Genomic DNA, 22608 nt, shown 5'->3' on the forward strand with positions numbered 1-22608 from the left:
GAATGAATTACCGTGTCTTGCCAGAAGATGCAGCCCGCAGATGAATCATCCATCAATCCGTTTTCCAAACCAGTGGTCCAATGTGGGTACAGTGTAATATCATACAGGTATAAATTCCTTTTTAATTGATTAATAAATTGTTTGAATCAGATTTATACATGCTAGTTTCCATGACAGAGTTTTTTTTTCTCAAATGAGTTTCAAATGATTTTTAAACAGTAAGCGCAAACAATGCAAAAGCGACAGTCCTTCTGGTGCACACAGTGTCCGAATTCACTCACTCATTTTCATTCACTCCCTCAACTCCCTCAACAGTCAAACTATTCAAACACAGCTTGAGTTTTGCACCTCTGCTTTAATTGTTTTCAACCAAAAATTGCCATTTCATGTCACTCCAAACCTGCTTAACTTTCTTCTTCTGTGAAACAATTAGGAACAATTAGAACCATTTTTGTCCATATAATGAAAGTCATTTGGGTCCAACGTTGTTTTTGGACCGCACTGACATTTAGTGATAATACCACACCAAAACTGTTTCACAGTTGAAGACTTCAGATGAAAAAGCCTCTAAAGTGCCGTCTGAAATTTTCTTCTAAAATGAGCATTTTTATCAAGCTCGTATTTTTGGTTCAGTAATTTCACTTTAATGGCAATTAATAGGTCCTTTTCATTGCCATTAAAGTGAAAAAACTGAACATAAAAATAAAAGCTTGATAAAAATGCTCATTTTATAAGAAAATTTCAGATGGCACTTAGAGGCTTTTGCATCTGAAGTCTTCAATTTGTTTCACATGGGAAATCCTCTTAAAAGTTAAACAGACAAAGATATCGCTTTCGTCAACGAACATTCAAACTGATTTTTTTATTATGAATATGATGCAGATGTAGGTAATGTACTCGCTTTGTCCATCTCTCTCATAATACTCTGCTCTACATAATACAATAAGCTTCAACTCAATGTTCCTTCATTGCTAATTCTAAAGTGACATTTCTGAATTAGTAACAGAGGTTTGGGCTTATCGGCTAAATTGTCAACTTGAGAATTGAAAGATGGTTTTTAAAGACACTCCCTTGTTGTTTCTTATTTATTTACACAGTTGTGTCATCAAACTGTTGTATAAATGCAATATTACACTCGTAGCCATGCAATATTGCTCTATATCAGCACGGCTATGATTACCTGTGGCCTCGTACTTATGGCCAAATCACAGCCGTGCTGATAGAGAGCCATATCACACTCCTTCTCAGGTGATATTGCTTATATTGGTAAACATCAGTAAATGATGATAGAATTTCCACTTTTAGGTTAAACTATCCCTTTAACAGACAGTTATGAATTGGAAATGGTCATGATCTACTGGATCATTATGATGAATCTTAAAACAAAATGAAACTTGAAATTCTTCAAATTATTCATTCAAAATGAGGAAATCAATCTTAGCAGTTAATTTACAATTTAAGAATAATTACAGTGTGCTTTTTCAGTTGGTCACAGTTCACCAGCCATCTGATCCAGAATCAGGCAAGCTGAACAAACAGCAAGAGCCTATCTACTTTTTCCAGACACACAAACACACACACACACTTTTCTACATGCTTACATGCACAAACATGTGCATTCATACACATGTCACTGAGACCACAGTACGACAGCACAATTTGCATCCTTTCAAGAGCAATTAAACCTGAAAAAGATCTAATCCACCACCTGAAATGTTGCTTTGTTTTACTGACATGCCAGGAAACTGTCTCAAACCTCAAGCTCCTAGGTTTCAGATCTCAGCTGAAGGAGAATGATGCTGCTAAATGGAATTGCCATCTTTAACCTGAGGGGAACTGTGGGATAGAGTGGGCGTAATTCCTACTGAAAGATTTACTCTGTAAAGAATTCACTGTATATCAACACTGCATAAATGGATTATGCTCTCGGGCAGTGGATGATGGAAGGCGTTCGTGGGAGATCAGGAAAGCCCAGATTATGATTTATAAAACAAATTATATAAAGTATATCAATTATGATTAATAAACATCAAACCATAAATTTCTTAAAAGTTAATATTGTGTATAACCTTTCAGCGACACAATAAAACCAGCCAAAATATTTGAAAGACGAACAGAAGTGTTGTGAACACTTTCAAATCACTCAAGCCATACACGAGTATGAATTCTATGTATTTTTGCGGGATTGTGGCCCACTCATGAGTCTTTAATATCTCATGATGACACAATTTACTATAGGCCTTAAAGTGCATTTATAAGTAGGGATGCATCAATCATTATTTTTCATGGCCGATTTCAATTGCTGATATTTTAGAAACAAATGGGCCGGTTTCGGTAAAGGTTATCAATTTCTTTTCTTTAAGCAAATTCTCTCTTTTTTTTTTTTTACTATTTTACAGGCCAAATTGGCCAAAAATATCTGTAGCAATTTAAAATTAGAGGCAATCAAAGCATTTTAATCATGATCCAAACAAAGATGCTATACATGTGTGGCATGAGCAGTTGTTTTTGGATTAAATAACATAGTATAATTTCTAGATTTAAAGCAAAAGAAAAGAATGGTTTAACTTCAACTTTGTTAAATTACTGCACAAAACAAATACAGCAGATGGATTGAATGAAAATGCAAATTCACTCTCTGTCAGTAGATGGCGCTTATGGAACAGCAAGGCTATAGCATTTTCTTGGTTACGGCTGTAAACAAAGCAGCGCTGCGCTTATAAACACTACTTTAATAGGCATTATACAGAGGGAAAACAACTGCCATCCAAACTTCTGAAGACAGTCAGTTCCCTTCAGAGATATATTCATATAAACCCCCACCCCCAATTTGATAATAATTATATTTTTCTTCCAACATTTTGAGCATTGCAAATAGTGAGTTTGCTGTTCCTGGTACAGTATTTTTGGTCAGTATTTCAAAATGGCCCATTCTCTGGCTTGTCCTGTTTATTCGTAATATTTCCATACACATGACATTTTGGGGAAATTATTGCAATGCAGTTTGTATGAAAATCTGGTACAAAGATTAAAAAAAAAAAAAAGCGAAAATCGCCCAGTTCTGATTTATGGCCAGTCGACCGGTGCATCTCGATTTATAAGACTTATGAATGATCTGTTGTCAGAGGCAACCATTGCAATTTGGAGACCCATTTCAAACAAACAGTCGGATTTTGTTGGGAAATAGAGCAAAGACAGACAAGGTTCTAAGAGTAAAGTGAAAGTCACCTAACATTAACTTCATGTTTACTGAACTGTTGTATAAATCAATAGGCTATCACATTTGCAATCATGCTGATATTCGGGAAAACAGCACTCTATAGTATATCCTGTTATAAATATCAAAAACAAGAACACATACAAGGACATTTTTGCCCTATATATCTTAATTTTTGGTTGGCATTTTTGCCCCAAGCCCCGGTTAATGCCTGTGATGGTGGGGGGCGTGGCTCTTTTTCGAGCGCGAAAAGTGGACAGACGTCCCTATCTGATGTGAGGCCCATTTCAAGTGAAATGGGTGAAATATAGCAAATGTATGTAGTTCCTCGTTAAACCTGATGTTGCTAAATGAGGTTGCATTAACTTGTCATATTGCAGCTGAAGTTTACACGTTAGGCTAGATTGAAGTTATGTGCTTTTTCACTCTTTATATTATCTGTCAAAACTCTGAGAAAATTCTTTAAAATACAAACTTAAAAAGAGATGTATTTTCAAAAGCCTCTTTTGTCATCACTCTCTTTATGCCCATCACATAATTAAACCTGAACTTGTTTATACTTGAGTTTTTGCTGAAGGAACTGGTGACAGCATAATTACAGGTCATAAAACAAATTGAAATATTTCATCAGAATGAGACACATCTCATTAGAAAACATTAGAAAAAAATGCACGTTCCACACGGCTGTCAGTCTTTGGCTGACGCGCAGGATGCAATATATGATGTGATGTGATGTGATGTGATCCTTTAGGTTACGGAGACGTCTTTTAACCTGTGTACGATTACAAAACACATTTCTTCATATTATTGGTTTAACGTCACACGATAACAGTATAATGTGTCAGATCTACTAGCAAATAAAAAAATAAAAAATAAAATAAAATAAAATAAAATAAAATACAGTCAAAACAGAAATTATTCAGTCATTTTTGATATATTTTTTACTAGTGGGTGCAGGACACTATAGTTCATTTATGTAAGTGAGGTCAGCAAAATAAAGTAAAATGTGACATATTATACCCAAAAATTCTTCATACAGCGGACTACCAGTAAAATTGATAAAAATTTGGAACCAATAATTAATTAGACATTTTGACCTGACCATGATTTAGTTAAGTGTTATCTGACATAATTAAGATTTTTTATTTTATTTTTTTTCTGACACAGTTTAACTCTGAGATGTTGTCCTATTGTATTACCATTTATAAAAATGTATTAATGAATGAAATGTTTAAGGTGTCTGAATAAATTTTGGTTTGACTGTATAAAATAAAATAATTTTGTGGCTACTGATTTTTTTTTTTTTTTTTTTTTGGTTTTTAATATTTTGTAATAGCTATATTTTAAAATTGTATACTTACATACCTTGTATTATTATATTATTGTCTTTTTTTGTAAATAACTTTACAAAAAAAAAAAAATGTAGCAACAGATTTCCTTCCTTCCCTTTTCTTTCTTTCCCTTTTTTTATATAAAAAGTAACCATATATATATATATATATATATATATAGTTATAGTTTATATATATTAGTTAATCCTTGCTTATCAAGCGGTAATTCATTTAAATGTTTACTCTAGAAAACTACAGTGTTCTGGTCTGTTCATCATGAAATGCAACAAATGGATGGATCTGGCCACGCCTCTCAGACTGAAACAGCTCCATTTATTGGTGGATGCTGAGTAGTTATGTATCCAGAATGCAGATTGGCTCTGGTACCATCTGCTAAACCAAACATATGAGGAGAAGATTTTACATTCCTCCTCTCCCTCCCTCTGCTTCTTTGTCTTTTATAATGAACACAGCTCTCAAAACAAAATCTGGAAATGGTGGTCATGGTCACGATGGGGTCTATAACACATTAGGTCTTTTTAGCATGCTAAATCTGCTGAAACACAAATCAAAAACGACACTGGCATCATTTTTTGCTACTTTCAAATGGATAGAGTAAACAGATGAAAGAAGAGTGTCCTAATGGTCACCAACCATCACTAATGTGTCCAGTGCTGCCCTGATGCCGGCCTGCCTTTGAACATTACAGGCAACCATCTACAGTTATGCACAAAGACAGGGGCCAACAATGACAAGAGAATCAAGTCAACTACAGTATATTGTTTTTATATAGCTGACTACTTTCATTTGACTGCTGGTCATAAGAAAGTCATGCAGCAGCGACTTGTGAGAAAAATGTGAACTGCTCGTTCACATTTACACGGCAAAACTTCCAAAAGTTTGGAAACACCAGTGGCAAAGTGTAGTTTTGGATGATATTAGCATAAATCCTTTTCATTTTTTAGTGCAAATACATTAAATTAACTAAGACCAGCAATATTAATTTTCATTTTGATTACATAATAATGGCAATATATACATGTTAAAGTCAGACATGCCCCGTTGCCAACTGTGATGCCTGGTTACTGGTTTAAACTTGGCTCAGGTTTGTAAAAGATTTTTGGGTCATCACACCTTAATAGCTTCAACAATTGATTGCCAATTACGTTTAGAATACAATGAACCAATCAGAACCCAGTTTAGGTCAGATAGCTGCTAATGGTGGATATGTTGATGAATCGAATATTTAAGTTTTTTCTATGTATAAACTGTTTATGTAATAAAATGTTTTTGTAGTTTGTGTTGTCCCTTATCAGTGCAAAATTATCACAAATTAAAAAGGATTCATGCCAATATTGTCCAAAACCCCACTTTTCTGGGGCGTTTCCAAACCTTTGGAGGGCAGTGTAAATATCTCCAATTTTCCAAAATATGCTAATTACATGCTTCCTTTAAACAAATCACTACCGTGCAACTTAAATATCCACCTGCTGACCCATCATATGCTGTTTTTTTTTTTTTCCAAATGTGAAGCAAATCTTTACAAAGATGACAAAAAAGAAAAAAAAACGAAACAAATGTGAATTAGATGCGTTTCCATCAAGTTGTTCGAGCGGATGACGGTGGTATTGGTAACCTAGTAACCAACAGTAAATAAAACACCATCAGCGGAAACAGCCGTTTACGATTAGTCACATGGGTTTAATGTTTGCTATGTCAGTATTTACTCAGCAAATGAATTTCCATCTCCCAATATTCGCATTAACTCTTTTCAAAAACCACCTCAAGTGAGCATAAAAACTTTTGTGATTTTTTTTCCTCTCGAAATTTGCCATTTTCATCATTCGTTTCTGATGCAATACTTCAAAATGTGCATAAAAACAAGGTGATAGAAACAAAGCTACTGTGTCAGATGTTCAGTCTTTATTCTGATTATTCTTAAATTGTCTCAAAATTATTCAAATTTATCTCCAGTTGACATACTCAACCAGTTGCATTAGAAATAGGCCAAAACAAAAGCTTTATTTCTGCCCGTCTCTCGCTATTTAAAAGCACAAAAGAGAGGCCACAGCAAAAAGTAACTCGCACACCTCCCATTGTTTGTCTTCGAATTTCCAATTAGCATGTTAATTAGAATCCTCATGGCCATGAAGTGTCTGTCTTCATCATTCGCATTAGGAGCCGAACGGATGTGCCATTCATTTCCTTATATCTACACCATCTTACCCACGCCAAAATAAGCTGTCCATCACAGCGCTTGTGAAATTGCCTTCTAAGCAGTTTTAAGTTCTTTGTGAATATAAAACATACATTTTATGAACCCTTTTGTGTTTCCAAGCAGCTTTAAATCACACTTCATTTCAGACACATCTCGTGCTTCTGCAAAGCCATTGAGGTTTCTTGCGCTCGCACACAAATATTCCCAAAATGACAAATCTTCCCCTGTGGAAACCAGACTTGGTACTTAATGTCAATTTACACTTCATTATGACATCACGTAACATAAAGAGTCCGAAACCATCTGAACCATAAAGCTGAATATAAATGGCAGTCATCCCTGTCCACTCCTTATTGTGGCCAATTGTTGCTGTGGTTCGTGCTCATAAAAACAACTCCAGTACTGAAGCACATTTAGGTTGAGCTCAGAATTATACTGTATATCATAATAAAAGACCTAGAGTCAGCGCAGCTAATTATGTGCGACCGCTGAGTGATCTAGAAGGAATATGACAGGGGATTTGACATGATGAAAGCTAGCACTGCTCACCAACAAGTCATCAGCAATTACAATTTCAAAGACACGCTGATGGAATTCCTTCTCTAATATGGCTTAGCTTCCAGAGACAAATAGATTACTGAGGCCTAAAAGGCTATAACTTGTCAAAGCTAAGAGATTTACACTGAGGTGTTCAAAACCTTCTCAGTGTACAATCTATTAGTTGTGACAAGCAGGATAACACTGCACCACTAGCATTAGAGAATAATCAAATAACGATTGCTGCGATCCCAACAGTCCCATCCAGTAATATTTAGCTAATATCTAAAAAGTTAACGTAAACAAGGTTGAGGCCTAGCCAGGCTTACCTGCTGGAATGGAAGTCAAGTTTGCATCTGCAAAGAATCACAACAGCAATCTCGTATAATCCTTAACAATAGGGTGATGCTCGTGTTAATCCATGTTTTGACCTCAGTATTTGGTGAGTATTGTACAATTAGCTACATACTTCATCTTTAAACCCTGAGGTAAAAACTCCCTCTAGTGTCAGAGAAATAGAATGTCAAGACCAAGTCAAATGATCTTAAAGGGATAGTTCACCCAAAAATGAAAATTTGATGTTTATCTGCTTACCCCCAGCGCATCCAAGATGTAGGTGACTTTTTTTTCTTCAGTCGAACGCAAATTATGATTTTTAACTGCAACCGCTGCCGTCTGTCAGTCAAATAATAGCAGTGATTGGGAACTTGAACAATAAGAGTCGAAAAAACTTCCATAGACAAATCAAAATTAAACCCTGCGGCTCGTGACGGCACATTGATGTCCTAAGACACGAAACGATCGGTTTGTGCGAGAAACCGAACATTATTTATATAATTTTTTACCTCTAATACACCACTATGTCCAACTCCGTTCAACTTCCGGCTAGTGAGGTCTGATCACGCTCTGACAACGGAAGTGATGTCTTGCGCTCATTGAAGTATATGGGCGAGACATCACTTCCGTCACCAGAACGCATTTTTTGACCTCACTAACAGGAAGCTGAACGAAGTTAGACATAGTGGTGTATTAGAGGTACAAACCGATCGTTTCGTGTCTTAGGACATTAATGTGTCGTCACGAGCCGCAGGTTTTAATTTTGATTTGTCTAAGCAAGTTTTATTCACTCTTATAGTTGAAGTTCCCATCTACTGCTATTATTTGACTGACAGACGGCAGCGGTTGCAGTTAAAAATCATAATTTGCGTTCGACTGAAGAAAAAAAGTCACCTACATCTTGGATGCACTGGGGCTAAGCAGATAAACCTCAAATTTTCATTTTTGGGTGAACTATCCCTTTAACCCTACATAAGTTTATCTTTACTTCAGTATCTTTTTGTCTACTTTGTAGTTTGACTGAGAATCAAAGATATTAGCTGCTTTTACTCTCTACTTGACTACATTTTTTAATCAATATATGTACTATTTACGCCAATACATTTGTGTTATCTAATCACTCGTTGCATTTTGCATGGCACCAAACTTTTTCTGCAGCAGTTTATTTCTGCTACAAAAGCAGTTATATCACCATCTACAGGGCATTGAAGGTACTATATCTTTTTTTATATAGGTTTTGCCTTTACTTTCCCAGAATTGTCAACTTTATGTTAAAGGTACAAGATTTTTGCAGTAAAATATCCAAAAAGCACTAGGCCAGTGTAATGTATTTTGTTCACTTGAGTACTTACAATATCCCAAATGTTTCCAACTATTTGTAAATCGTTAGGAAATTGCAATTTTAACCAAGGCTCCGGGACGTGTGAGGAGTCGCCTGTCAATTGCGTCATACCTGCGTTACACTCAGTTTCTGATTTTATTTTGTAAAAACCATGGAAACACCAAAGACACTTTAATATATTACATGTTTTAATAGACAAGGGATTTTATATATTTATAGACAGAAAACGAATTGTTGTTATATAGCTCAATACGTTTAGTCTTATTGTTTAAATTTATTTTTTTGCGAGTACCATGCTTTACCATGCCTCAGAAAAAAAACACTATTTTGTGAAGTAGCTAACATAGCATAATCAGAGGCAGCTTTATTTTTAGTAACAGTAATACAGAATTTTCTCCATCATACAATACGTTTTAAGATTAATTGCATGCCATTTATCAATACAAGCCATCCAGCATTTAATATGATAATCTAAAATCGATCTATCTCACTGGAGTGTCTCTCAAACAAGTGTCTCACAGCACCCGCCGAGCGAACGCACAGAGTAACCTTATAACATCATTTTCAACACTCTCAAATGTATCTAATATGATAAACAGAGCTGTGTTACCTCATACTCATGACTGGAAAAAGCAGAAGCAGCGCCAGCGACTGTGACATAATAAAAGTTCTGCTGCTCGTGAGCCGTGTGTTGCACAATCGCTCCAGCGGCCTCGTTCAGCTCCCACAACACTCGGTCCTGCTCTGCTTCATACTACAGTAATGTTATTAATCTCATCCATGAACATGATTTTTTCCCGAGTCCTATCCCGATTGTTTCCACCGGCTGTGATGTGAAGACCACATGTCCCAAGATTCCGCGCTCAAACTTGCCATCATCAAGCCGTAAAGTGTTGACCTTGGTTTATTGCAATATTGAGGTGTTCAGTTTTATTTTGATTTTAGAAATAAAATTGCTCTCTTCACAAGTCAACTGGTTCTTGTTTTTCGCTGTATGTCGCTGGTGAAGTCACAAGTGGGTGCCGAGTAACGTTTACAAATGACATTCACAAATGTTTTTCCATGTTGTAGACAACAAATCAGTTTTCTTGTAACTACAAACAAGCATTAAGGAAAGAAAATATTAAATATAAAAAGAATCAGTACATAAAATGCTTAATATAAAAGATAAACAAGAAACAGTGAATGCTCTTTGCCATCTCAGCCATTTATCTGCGGCAAAAGCGTAAGCACCGGTCTATCTGGGTTCACAAAACTATTCAGGCAAAATGAGTCAGCATGGCGAGTACCACTGTATGTACACAGAGACATATAAAAAAATGATAGGAAAGTTGCTGACAGCTAAAATTAACTTGTGCTCCATCTTGCCTCGACACTCCACTACAGTGATGGATCATGTGCGCTCCACTGACTTCACTCCTATTAGTTGTTGCTCCCAAAAGTCGCTCTCCAATTGCATAAAAGTTAAACATATCCCAACTTTGTCGTGTCGCTGGACACGCCTACATTCCGTCGCCAATGGTCACTGTCACTTATGTTGCCAGAAATCGACAGCTCTCCATTGAAATTAATGGAATCCTGTCTCTTTGTCGCTGCATGTCACTGGTAGTGTTAACGCAGCTTTAGGTGTTGAGGACTAGTGCATTTTTGAGCCTACATTCAGTATAAGTAAAATACTTAAATACTGTTTACCCTTAAGCACATACCCCTTGTTCTTTAGTGACCTGCGACATCATTCACTACCCTCCTCCTCATTCATTTTTTAAAGTTAGACATCAACCTTCTTAGTATGCCTCATTCAATTCATTATAAAGAATATAACAAAAAAATTATAATTTACATTTATTTGTAAAAATTGTATAGGGTCGCAAGTATTTTTTTTTTCTTTTTTTCTGCACAACAATAATTTAATCTTTGATGACTGAATAAGTTCATTTCACCTTTATTCCACAAGGTGGCAATGTCTGATACACAATGATGAAGTGACGTTTCACTCATAGTTAGTGCAGGCAGAAAACAAAAGAATAGGAAGTATCATCAGCAAAACTTGAAATGGCTCAGTGATTTTCTGAAAGAAAGTGCTGAAAGCAATCAAATATGACTGTCACTTGATAGTGGATCTGGTGAAGAAGCTGTCAGTGTTCAAAATATTTGTTTTGAAGATGTTGAAAATGACAGTTTTATAATGTGAGCCAGATGCTGAATGATGAGGACAGTGATGATGATATAAATATCTGCTCATATTGAACCCTTCCAAGATCCAAAAGGTAACAAAATATGCTTTATTTTATTCTTCTGTAATTGTTACTCTAATATCAGGAGAGTTTTATATTATCGTGACAGGTAGAGATCCCTCCGTGTTAGATATAGATACGGGTCGCTAATGACCCGAATATGTAATAATGATTAGCAAAACAAGGTTAAAATCTGGTATTGGAAATGGTAACTTGTAATTTGTAACTTAAAACTTGAGTCATTTTCGGTATCTCTGCATCTACTTATGGTTTTCAGGTACTCTCCATGAAATAATATTTCTTTAACTATTTTTTATCAGAGTTACCTTATGAAAACACACCATTTATAAGCCAATGTTCATATTTTCACTTAAAAAAAAAAAAAAAAAAATTATGTTTGATAAAACTGATCTGTTAACAACAAAATCTAATGAACCTATTAAAGCAGCAGCAAAAAATAAAAATAAAAAAGAAGAAACATACTAACATGTTTAACCAAGCAATTTGTGCAGCACTTCTCTGTAAGGATGACCCCAGGAAAAGGTGCCTTGAAGGGGACAAAGAGTATTTTCATACAGCGTTGTGCATGTGTGTACACTCAATATTCGTGTCCATATGTGTGTGAAAATGAGCGCACCTAGGGACTGTAAAGGAAAGCAAAATCTCCTTCAAAGGACTGCCTGATCTGGTTTTAACTCTGTAAGTTCTTTCCTGAGCAGACTCATGACCATATGACCCCCATCAGATCCCAAGAGCCCCTGGGCTGCCCCCTTTCCAAATGCACTGCCTCTCATAGCATTTAATTTATTGGCTGTCTCTCATCCTCTCTCATTCCACCTGTTTTTTCGCTCCTGCCCGAGAAAGTTTCAATTCCTCACATGATTCACTACCCGCTAACTCCGAGGTCACATTCCTCTGCGCAGAAAGCGTGAGAGAGAGTCCAACTATTACAAACTGCTCTCGAAATTTTATTGGGAAAAAAAAAAAAAAAAAAAAAAAATGGGACTTTTGAAGTCAATATATCAGTCTATCACAGTTGATAACAACATGACTATGTCATCTCCAGCAGGAAATTACACAGAGAACAATGTGTTTTGAAGGAATATGCTATTGATTACAATTCCCCCAGGTAACTTGCTAAATTAAATGTAATTTCATTCAAAAAGCAGTTTGAATTCAATTGTACAAAAACCTGATTCGTTCCACAGATGTTGTGAGGTTCAGATACGCCGCTCTTCCTCAGTCTCTGAGCTCTGACCTTGTGGAGCGTACAGTAATTGAGATTCACAGCTCATTGTTAGCTAATTAAAGACACCTCAAACCTCCTGGAGCCCAGAGAGAGCGATTGTGAGAGAAAGAGCAGCAGACATGAACAGTGACCTCTAAATGCGAGACGGTGCATCTGGGTCCTTATTTTAATTAGCAGCTGGCCTATCACACAAGTCTTTATTATTCTAATGCTCATTGTCTATATTTAAGTCAAGACCATGCGTCGCTCACACACCTGCTCCAGAACGCAGACACAAGACAATTACAAACTTACATGTAATCAAAATGACAATTGCACAAGGTTACATACAAGGGTGTTGGACACTTTTGGCTAATACATATTTCTGTTCTCAATAAAATGTTCACAAATTATATTTAACTTGGTTTACCTTCTTTGCTTTCTTCAGCTATCATGTTTCATATTTCATATCAAACTCACAATGTTGTTTTAAAAAATTAACTGATGGTCAAAATGACATTCCAGCTGAATGTCATTTCACACCACTAAATACTATATTGAAAGTTTTTTTTTTTTTTTTTTTATTATTATTATTTGAATATATATCTGAATCTCTTTGTTCAGATATATTATATATATATATATTATATATATATATATATATATATAGATAGATAGATAGATAGATAGATAGATAGATAGATAGATAGATAGATAGATAGATAGATAGATAGATAAAAAATAAAAATATAATAAATAGTAATATATTTTTATATTTCATATAATAATATACATATTATTAATATAACAAAAATAATATAGTAAATATTATAATAAAATAATAAAATATATTATAAAAATATATGTATATTTTAATATTTAATATACTATATATAATATACTGTATTGTATATAGTGCTGTCAAATCAATTAATTACGATTAATCGCATCAAACAAATGTTTGTAAATATACATACGTGTGTGTGCTATATGTAAGCAATAAGGTACAAGAGGCTGTGCTGTAAAGCCAGAAATATGTATCAATACAACTTTCATAAAGTAAACTTTTTCTAAAAGCCTTCCTTCCACTGGAAATAATAGTCCCTGACAATAAACAGCAACAGAAGTTCCATTTTCACGCCATTAGATGGCGGCAAAGACTGTCTTTATAAGTGTGTCAGTAAGTAGTGAAGACTTTTATATTGAAAAGACTGAATTGTTGTAAACACAGAACAAGACGCAACTGATAAATGCTTTGACTAGCGCTGTCAGTCATGGGAAAACCCCTCAAATGTTAAAAGGACAAGATAATACATCAGACATTTAAACAGATTTTTTTATTATGAACACAGGACTGACCTGAAGGAAAATTCTAAATCTGAATGCAGGTAATAAACTTGCTCACTCAATCTTTTTCTCACAATACTCTTCGACATAATACAGTAAGCTTCAATGAACAATATCAAGTGAGAACAAACAGTTTACGTTGCTAAGAGTGGTTGCTAAGGGTGTTGTGTAGTAATACACAGAACCGTTGAGTGAAGCAGTCATCGACATGTTTTATCGTGAATAAAACACAGCTATTGACTAATCAGAATCAAGGACAGGAACGTTTTATAATATATATTACAAGATAAAACATATTACAAGATATATCTATATCTATATCTATATCTATATATCTATATCTATATCTATATCTATATCTATATGTCTATATCTATATATCTATATCTACATATACATATATATATATATATACATATACATATACATATACATATACATATACATATATATATATATATATATATATATATATATATATATATATATATATATATATATATATATATATATATATATATATATATATATATTATTATGACGATGAGTTTCAATGAAGTCCCACTTGTTACATTTTCAGATTTACAGAAAAAGCTATACATAAAATCTGTAATGCATCTATACAAAAAAAAATAAGTACAAATGACAAAGGGCTAGAAAAAAGTTTTCCTGGGACATAAAAAAAAAACCCCACCTACATTCATAAATTGCACTTACAAAAAAAAAAAAGAAAAAAAAGGATATATATATATATATATATATATATATATATATATATATATATATATATATATATATATATATAGTGGACACCAGGACTAAGTTGTTTAAAAAATAAAATGACATGAAATGACATTTATAGGCAAAAACAATGGAATGTTTTTTTAATCACCAATCAATTTTTAGGCTTCAATATTGTTTTTAACCAAACTATGTATAAAGATGATTCTCAACTATGTTATGAAACATATAATGGAATTAATTGATATACCATTTTACTTTATGCAATATGAGGGTAAAATGGCCATACATCAGTTTTCCCATTCAATACAATGTATCTATACACTGTATCTAATTTGCATATTAATGTATTCTTGGAGCAACATGTAATGAAAAAAGAAGTGTAATAATGGGAGCAATAATTGGTAACATTTTCATAATAATATCTAATAATTAATAGGAATACTGACATATAATTTCTTTCCCTATTCACTTGTGTCTCCTAAAATGCCTGATAAACATGATTTAAGTCCTGGTGTCCTCTACAGTGGACATGTATGAAATCAATGTTCTGTTTCATAACAGAAAGTCATATTTTGATTTGAAACCCCATAACATTTTCCTGAGATGTTGATTTATAATAAACAATTTGAAAATTAATCCGATTTAAATAAATTTTAAATTTAATCACAAAATATTATCATATTTCCATAAGAGTGCTAATTTTCATTTTCAGTCATAATTAAAGACCAAGAAGTTGTTGTTGTCATGGGGAAACCTCTAAAAATCTGGTATCTCTGCAAAGCCCTGAATGTGCTCTTTACAGGACATCCAGACTTAAAACTGTGACATGTATGATGTCAGAGAAAATCCCTCAAATATAATGTCCACTACAGAGGACAGAAGTCTATTCCTGGGTCCCAGGAGGATATATATATATATATATATATATATATATATATATATATATATATATATATATATATATATATATATATATATATATATATATATATATATATATATATATATATATATATATATATATATATATAAATCTTTGGTCAGATTTTTGTTTTGGAAAAAAAGTTGTTTTATTCAAAGAAAAATACAGTAAAAACAGTACTATTTTGAAATATGATCAATTTAAAACAAAATACATTTTCTATTTGAATATATTTTAAAATGTAATCTATTCCTGTGATTTTAAAGCTGAATTTTCAGCATCATAACTCCAGTCTTCAGTATCACATGATCTTTCAGAAATCATTCTAAAATGCATTTCTCAGTGTTAAAACTGTTGTGCTGCTTAATACTTTTGTGGAAACCATGATAGATCTTTTCTTAGATGAATAAGTTCAAAATATTACTATTTATTTGAAATAGAAATCTTTTATAACAATGCAAAAGTCTTGGCACAATAAAGACAGATTGGATTCAAGCACACGTTACATTTTCTAACATACGAAAATTTATTTCAAATTGAGAAGTGAGAAGTTAGAAGTGAAAGTGTAAAAAAAAAAAAGTGTCTGCTTTACTGTACACATGCATTAGTACCTGGAATGACTTGGTAATGCAACAACATTATATAGGCAACCTTGAGAGAGTCAGTCGAATAGACATACAGAAAGATTTAATGATGACATCTGCCTTCGTTTTTTATTCTTCACTTCACTCTCCTCAGCAAACACATTCCCTGAGCTTTCACAAGCGTGTCTGTTTCTTCACTCAGTGAGATAATGTTGTTCTTCAACAATCACTGAAATGATTTCATACAACAGCCACCGAGGGAAATAAAAGTCACCTAACTTTAGAATGGAACATTCTAGCAGAAGGACCAAATATTCACTCTGTTGTCTCAACAAGACCTGACAGCAAAGACACAATGTTTTATTTATTATGTCCACTCAACTTTCCCCAGAGCACCTCGTCCTCTTTTCCCTTTGTGTTTGTCCTCTTTAAAAAAACAAGCCAGAATTGTGTTTGTTTGTGTTCGTCTGGTTAACAATGCATTTGAGTTTACTTACAGGTTATGACAGCAACCTGCCCAGCTGCTGAGCGTGGCTGACGTTATCGCTTTTAAAGGTGAGCTGTGCTCATGCATGTAATTGCAGCATAGAGCATGTGCGGCTAAATGGACGTTTTATGAGCGAGCATCATTAGACCGCACATCAGACACCACTTCCTGAACGCTGATAGGTAAGGGAAGGATGCTCATTTTATTTTCAAAAGCTTTCTGCTGTAGTGTAGGCATTAGTAAAAGAGAGTCGCATTATAAAGTAGAAAACAACACTGTGGTAAATCAAAATGAAAATGGGTTGAGGATAGATCCCTGAGGAATGCCACTGATAAATTTCAAACATATGAGGTTTTCTTTTATAATATCATCCAGTGTTTATTTTTCAGTAATAATGGCTGCATGTTAAGTTATTTTCAGAGGACAGTAAATCTATACTGCTATACAAGCAGCACATTGACTACTCTAAAATATATCCAAGTTTCATTTCTATAGTATTGTCCCTTGAGAAGATATACTTAAAGGAATACTTTTTTTGAAAATAGGCTCATTTTCCAGCTCCCCTAGAGTTAAACAGTTGAGTTTTACCGTTTTCGAATCCATTCAGCCGATCTCCGGGTCTGGCGGTACCACTTTTAGCATAGCTTAGCATAGTTCATTGAATCGGATTAGACCGTTAGCATTGTGCTTAAAAATGACCAAAGAGTTTTGATATTTTTCCTATTTAAAACTTGACTTTTCTGTAGTTAAATCGTGTACTAAGACCGGCGGAAAATGAAAAGTTGCGATTTTCTAGGCTGATATGGCTAGGAACTATACTCTCATTCAGGCGTAATAATCAAGGAACTTTGCTGCCGTATCATGGCTGCAGCAGTGCAATGATATTACGTAGCGTCAAATGTCTCCATGGTTGCAAGGCACGTTCCCTGTGCAAGCAGGGGCTCACGGGCGCTGCGTAATATCATTGCACTGCTGCAGCCATGATACGGCAGCAAAGTTCCTTGATTATTACGCTGGAATGAGAGTATAGTTCCTAGCCATATCAGCCTAGAAAATCACAACTTTTTATTTTCCGTCGGTCTTAGTACACGATTTAACTACAGAAGAGTCAAGTTTTAAATAGGAAAAATATCAAAACTCTTTGGTCATTTTTAAGCGCGATGCTAACGGTCTAATCAGATTCAATGAACTATGCTAAGCTATGCTAAAAGTGGTACCGCCAGACCCGGAGATCAGCTGAATGGATTCTAAAATGGTAAAACTCAACTGTTTAACTCTAGGGGAGTTGGAAAATGAGCCTATTTTCAAAAAAAGTGGAGTCTATACATCTATACACTTACATACATACTGTCTTTCTGGTTCTCAAATCTAATTGGCTGAGAGCTGTGCGATATTCTCCCAGTATCAGCACTGGTACCATTTGTATCACTCCGCTTGCGGTGACTGTCATGGCGGTCGGGCAAATCTATCATATTTTTCATAAATACTACTGTTGTTAAGTTACGAAATGTAGTTTTAAGAGTTTTTTTTAGGCGAGAATGTAGTTTTTTAGATCTCAAACGTGACTCATATATAAACATAGCACCTATTTTACTATTTGTTTTGACGCTTTCGGAGATGCGAGCTCCAGGCCGTCAGCAGCCGTTCAGCGCTCGTGTACCCGCTGAGAACAGCTTCATCTCAGCCAGTACTTAGGTTATTTGATGCTGCATTAATTAACACCGGCAATCATTTTAATCTTAATTAATATTACTTAATTATTAATAATTAATATTAATATTACTTATACCAGAGCAAAACAATTTGGATTAAGGGGAAAATTAAATTTCATAACTTTATATTTAGGCTATATTTAACTTAAATCCTGTACTGGAGCGCTACTTTTGTACATTTACTGAATTGTTTGCTTGTGTTTATGTATTTTTTGGCTATTGTCGTTAATTTAAATATTGTTCAATAAATATTATTTTATATAATAATATGCTGTATTTGGTATTGAGAAAGGATTCATCAATACTATCAGTGAAAGTTACATTATTACGCCATTAGATAGCAGCAAAGACTCTCTTTATGAGTGAGTCAGAACAAGCCTTGTAGCACAGACAAAGATGTCGTGTTCCTCTTTGGACATTCAAACTGATTTTTTCATAATGGATATAATATTATGGACATCGACCTGAAGAATGAATGCAGGTACTCGTTTAGTCAATCTCTCTCTCATAATACCATAATACTCTACTCTACATAATACAATAAGCTTCAAATAAGCGACTCAACGTTCCTTCATTACTTGTTTTGTAGTGACGTTTTAGAATTAGTAACAGAGGCTTGGGTTCGACTGTTAAACTGTCAACTTGAGATTTAAATCCGTGGTGGAAGGAAGTAGTTCTGCACAAAAGAGGTTTTTAAAAGACACTCCGTTGTTGTTCTTATTTATTTACACACTTGTGCCGTTGAACCGTTGTATAAATGCAATATCACACTCGTAGCCGTGCGATATGGCTGTATATCTGCACGCTGTGATATATTATTAAAATACTTCAAAAATTAACAAAATGTACTCAAATTTCAAATTTTCAGGATTCTATGATAAATAGATATATTCGCAAAGCTTCATGGTATAAGTACTTAAATCACTTGTAAAAGTAGTAAACGGCAATAATAACAATATTTTTTTTCTATGCAGTTTGAAATGTGATTGATCTAGGAGCTGGTTGAAATCACTAAAGAGAAAATGAATTATCTTGAGGTGTGCTACATGTTACAAAGTAAAATCTCTAATTATGTTAATATTAAACATAATATTGAAATAGAATCTTGTTTTATGCTTCACCTTTTCCAAATCTGAACCTAAGCAGGATAGTGGAAACAAATAAAAGTACTAAAAAGTTCCAAAAGTACCAAGCCGTTATCTGTCTTCTTGAAATTTGGATACCAGATGCTTGTTTTTCAGCAACATAAGGATGTTGCTGAAAAACTAAACCACCTTGACCTTCTTGCAAGTTAAAATAACAAATGCTACTAAAACTAAGTACAACTAAATAAAACTGACAATAAAACTCCTCAGCTCATCTCCAGCGTGCACCTGTGAATGAACGAGCACCTGACTCTGCTTTCACACCATCATAGTTCACAGAGAGAAGAGGTCAAAAAACAGATGGTCGCAAGTGTGAAACCACATGGAACTCCAATGCTGAAACTCAAACCATATTGAGCCACACAGACAGTAACCAGCACATGATTTATGAAGCCTCCAGATCAACACAAGGCAGTAACACTGACCAGAGAACATTTGGTCCATACACACATTCATAACAGGGCCAATATGTGTAATGATGTTCAATGAGACACTAACGTATCTGATTCAACTTATCTGATTTTAAGAGGTAGTATTATGTCAAAGTCTTGATATTGTTTTGGGGTCTACTAGAATAGGTTTTCATGCTTGTATGTTTAAAAAACACATTTTCACATTTTGTTGCAGCACCTCTCTTGCAGTCTGTCAGTAACGCTCTGTTTAGTTCCGGTCTCTATGAAGCCCCTCCTTCCAAAAAGCACAATGTGCTCTGATTGGTCGGCTGGACCGATGTGTTGTGATTGATCAACCGTCAATGTCACGCCCCTTACCATAACCGCGGGTTTACTAACACACTACTAAAGCATCTCAATTAGGCCTCAACCCTTTTTTGCGAATGAATTATTAAATGAGGAATATTGTGACATGTTTGTTCCCAAAAGAAAACTCAAGACTACAATGGAGGTGTTTCTGGGAGTTCAGAAACAGATAAAGAGAATAACTCCCTCTGGAGTGACTCTGTGCACGCTCAAACAACATTACCCACTAAAGAAAGCTGAAAACGTAAAAGCATAATAGGTCCTCTTTAATACCAAAATGCCATCTGCCAGGATATCTCCAAAAGAGGCTGAGAGTCAGATCAGCAATCACCAAACAGACTATTTGGCAGTCAATCAACTTCACCACAAAGAGTCTACTGACAATCTCAAGAGTTGATAGTGTTCTGATGATAAGTACAGGCCTTCTATCCTCTGAACTTGCATCTAAACATCACTAATGGACATCTTAAGTGTACATGCTTTTACTGAGCTCTCACACGCTGCTCATCACGGATCGCTCAGAAGAGCAGGAGAATTGTATACAGCAGACTGCTCTGTTTGGTTCTGTATGGTTAATCAGTCAAAGCATTTAATGAAGAGTTTAAAACCTCTTTTTAAAGCCGAATAGTGAATTACCATTCATAAACCATTTTGCTTTCATAATATGACATTTATAATTGAAACAGCATATTCAGAGAAAAAAAAATGTTGGGACAGAACTGATTTTATCCAGTGGAATAATTAAGAAAGATTATTTTTTGAAAGAAATTAGTACTTTTATTCAGCAAGGATGCATTAAATTGGTCAAAAGTGGCAGGAAAAATTTTTAAAATGTTACAAAATATTTGTATTTCAAATAAATGCTGTTATCATCAGATTAGACACAAAATATTAAGCAGCACAACTTTTTTCAACTTTGATAATGATAATAATAATAATAAATGATTCTTGAGTATCAAATCAGCATATGTGACCCTCGACCACAAAACCAGTCATAAGTCACATGGGTATATTTGTAGCAATACATATGGGTCAAAATTATCGATTTTTCTTTTATGCCAAAAATCATAATGGATATTAAGTATAGATCATGTTCCATGAAGATATTTTGTACATTTCCTACTGTAAATATATAAAAATATATATTTTTGTGAGTGGATATGCATTGCTAAGGACTTAATTTAGACAGATTTAAAGGCGATTTTCTCAATATTTTGATTTTTTGTACCCTCAGATTCCAGATTTTCAAATAGTTGTATCTCGACCAAATATTGTTCTATCATACATCAATGGAAAGCTTATTTATTCAGCAGCTTATTTATTCAGATGATTCTCAATTTAAAAAAAAAGAAAAAAAAAAAAAAAAAGACCTTTATGACTGGTTTTGTGGTTCAGGGTCACATATTAGAATGATTTCTGAAGGATCATGTGACACTGAAGACTGGAGTAATGATGCTGAAAATTCAGCTTTGATCACAAGAATAAATTCTCTCAAAAACATTAATTTCAGAGACAATAATGCCAGTTATTTTCACAATGTTTACTCGGCCAATGAAAATAGTTCCAAACAAAGTACTGCAAATATACAATCAGTGAAACGTTCCAGCACTGAAATAAGAAATATCCGCACTTAAATTAAATCAGGAAATATCTAACATACACTCAAAAAAATGTGGGGATAAAAAACAACACAAGTTGGGTTAAATATGGACAAAAATATGGGTTGTTTTTACCCTGTTTGACCAACCTTATTAACTCAACTATTGTTTAAAAATTACTATATGGCTGGCTTAAAATGAACCCAAACTATGTTGGAATTTAAAAACCAGACACAAGAGGCAAAAGTAATGTGAAGCATTTAACCCAACTGCTGGGTAAAAACATCCCAGTTGCTGGGTTTGTCTATTTTTAGATTGTAAATTAAGGGATTTTAAAATGTATTTTAGATACAATAGCAGTAGACACTAAAAAACAAACAAACAAACAAAAAAAAACTATAATGGTAATCACTGAAGACATTCAACAGATGCAGAGAAAACCGCTGCGCTGCAAGAATACTAAAATAAAAAGAGGCCACAGTAATGCTCCAAAATGTGTGGGACTCAATATACGTTTATGTATTGAAAAACACTTGAGAAGGAAGAAAAGGAAGTGCTTAAGAGCAGGGTGGTTACTTACGAGACCTGTCCCCTTTCCATCTCCACCCACCCTTGTTTCTCCCCGACTTGTCCCCATCCCAGCACAGCCCGAGCTTCGTCCAGACCCCCAGCAGCAGGAGGCTGAAGGGTAACACCAGCCCTGCCCTCATTCCAGTTTGTCTCCAGAGAGAAAGATCCACACACAGCTTCACATCACATCCAGCTGAACTGAACGCTCCCAAACCCTTCAGAGGTGTCGCTACAAACAGCACACTGTTACTTTACCACCAGAAGAAGATGAGACAAGAAATCCCAGGTTCAGCAGCGC

General features: G+C 34.5%; 1 protein-coding gene across 1 annotated transcript in view; it reads right to left on the reverse strand.

Moving 5' to 3' along the window:
* The window catches only part of robo1 (roundabout, axon guidance receptor, homolog 1 (Drosophila)), a 251938-nt gene extending 229548 nt beyond the window's left edge, over positions 1-22390 (reverse strand). Inside the window, exon 1 of the mRNA XM_067366369.1 lies at positions 22351-22390. The gene's annotated coding sequence lies outside the window, so the exon portion shown is untranslated. The remainder of the gene's footprint in view (positions 1-22350) is intronic.
* Positions 22391-22608: the final 218 nt, after the last annotated feature.

Source organism: Chanodichthys erythropterus, chromosome 17, assembly GCF_024489055.1.
Source record: "Chanodichthys erythropterus isolate Z2021 chromosome 17, ASM2448905v1, whole genome shotgun sequence".
NCBI lineage: Eukaryota > Metazoa > Chordata > Actinopteri > Cypriniformes > Xenocyprididae > Chanodichthys > Chanodichthys erythropterus.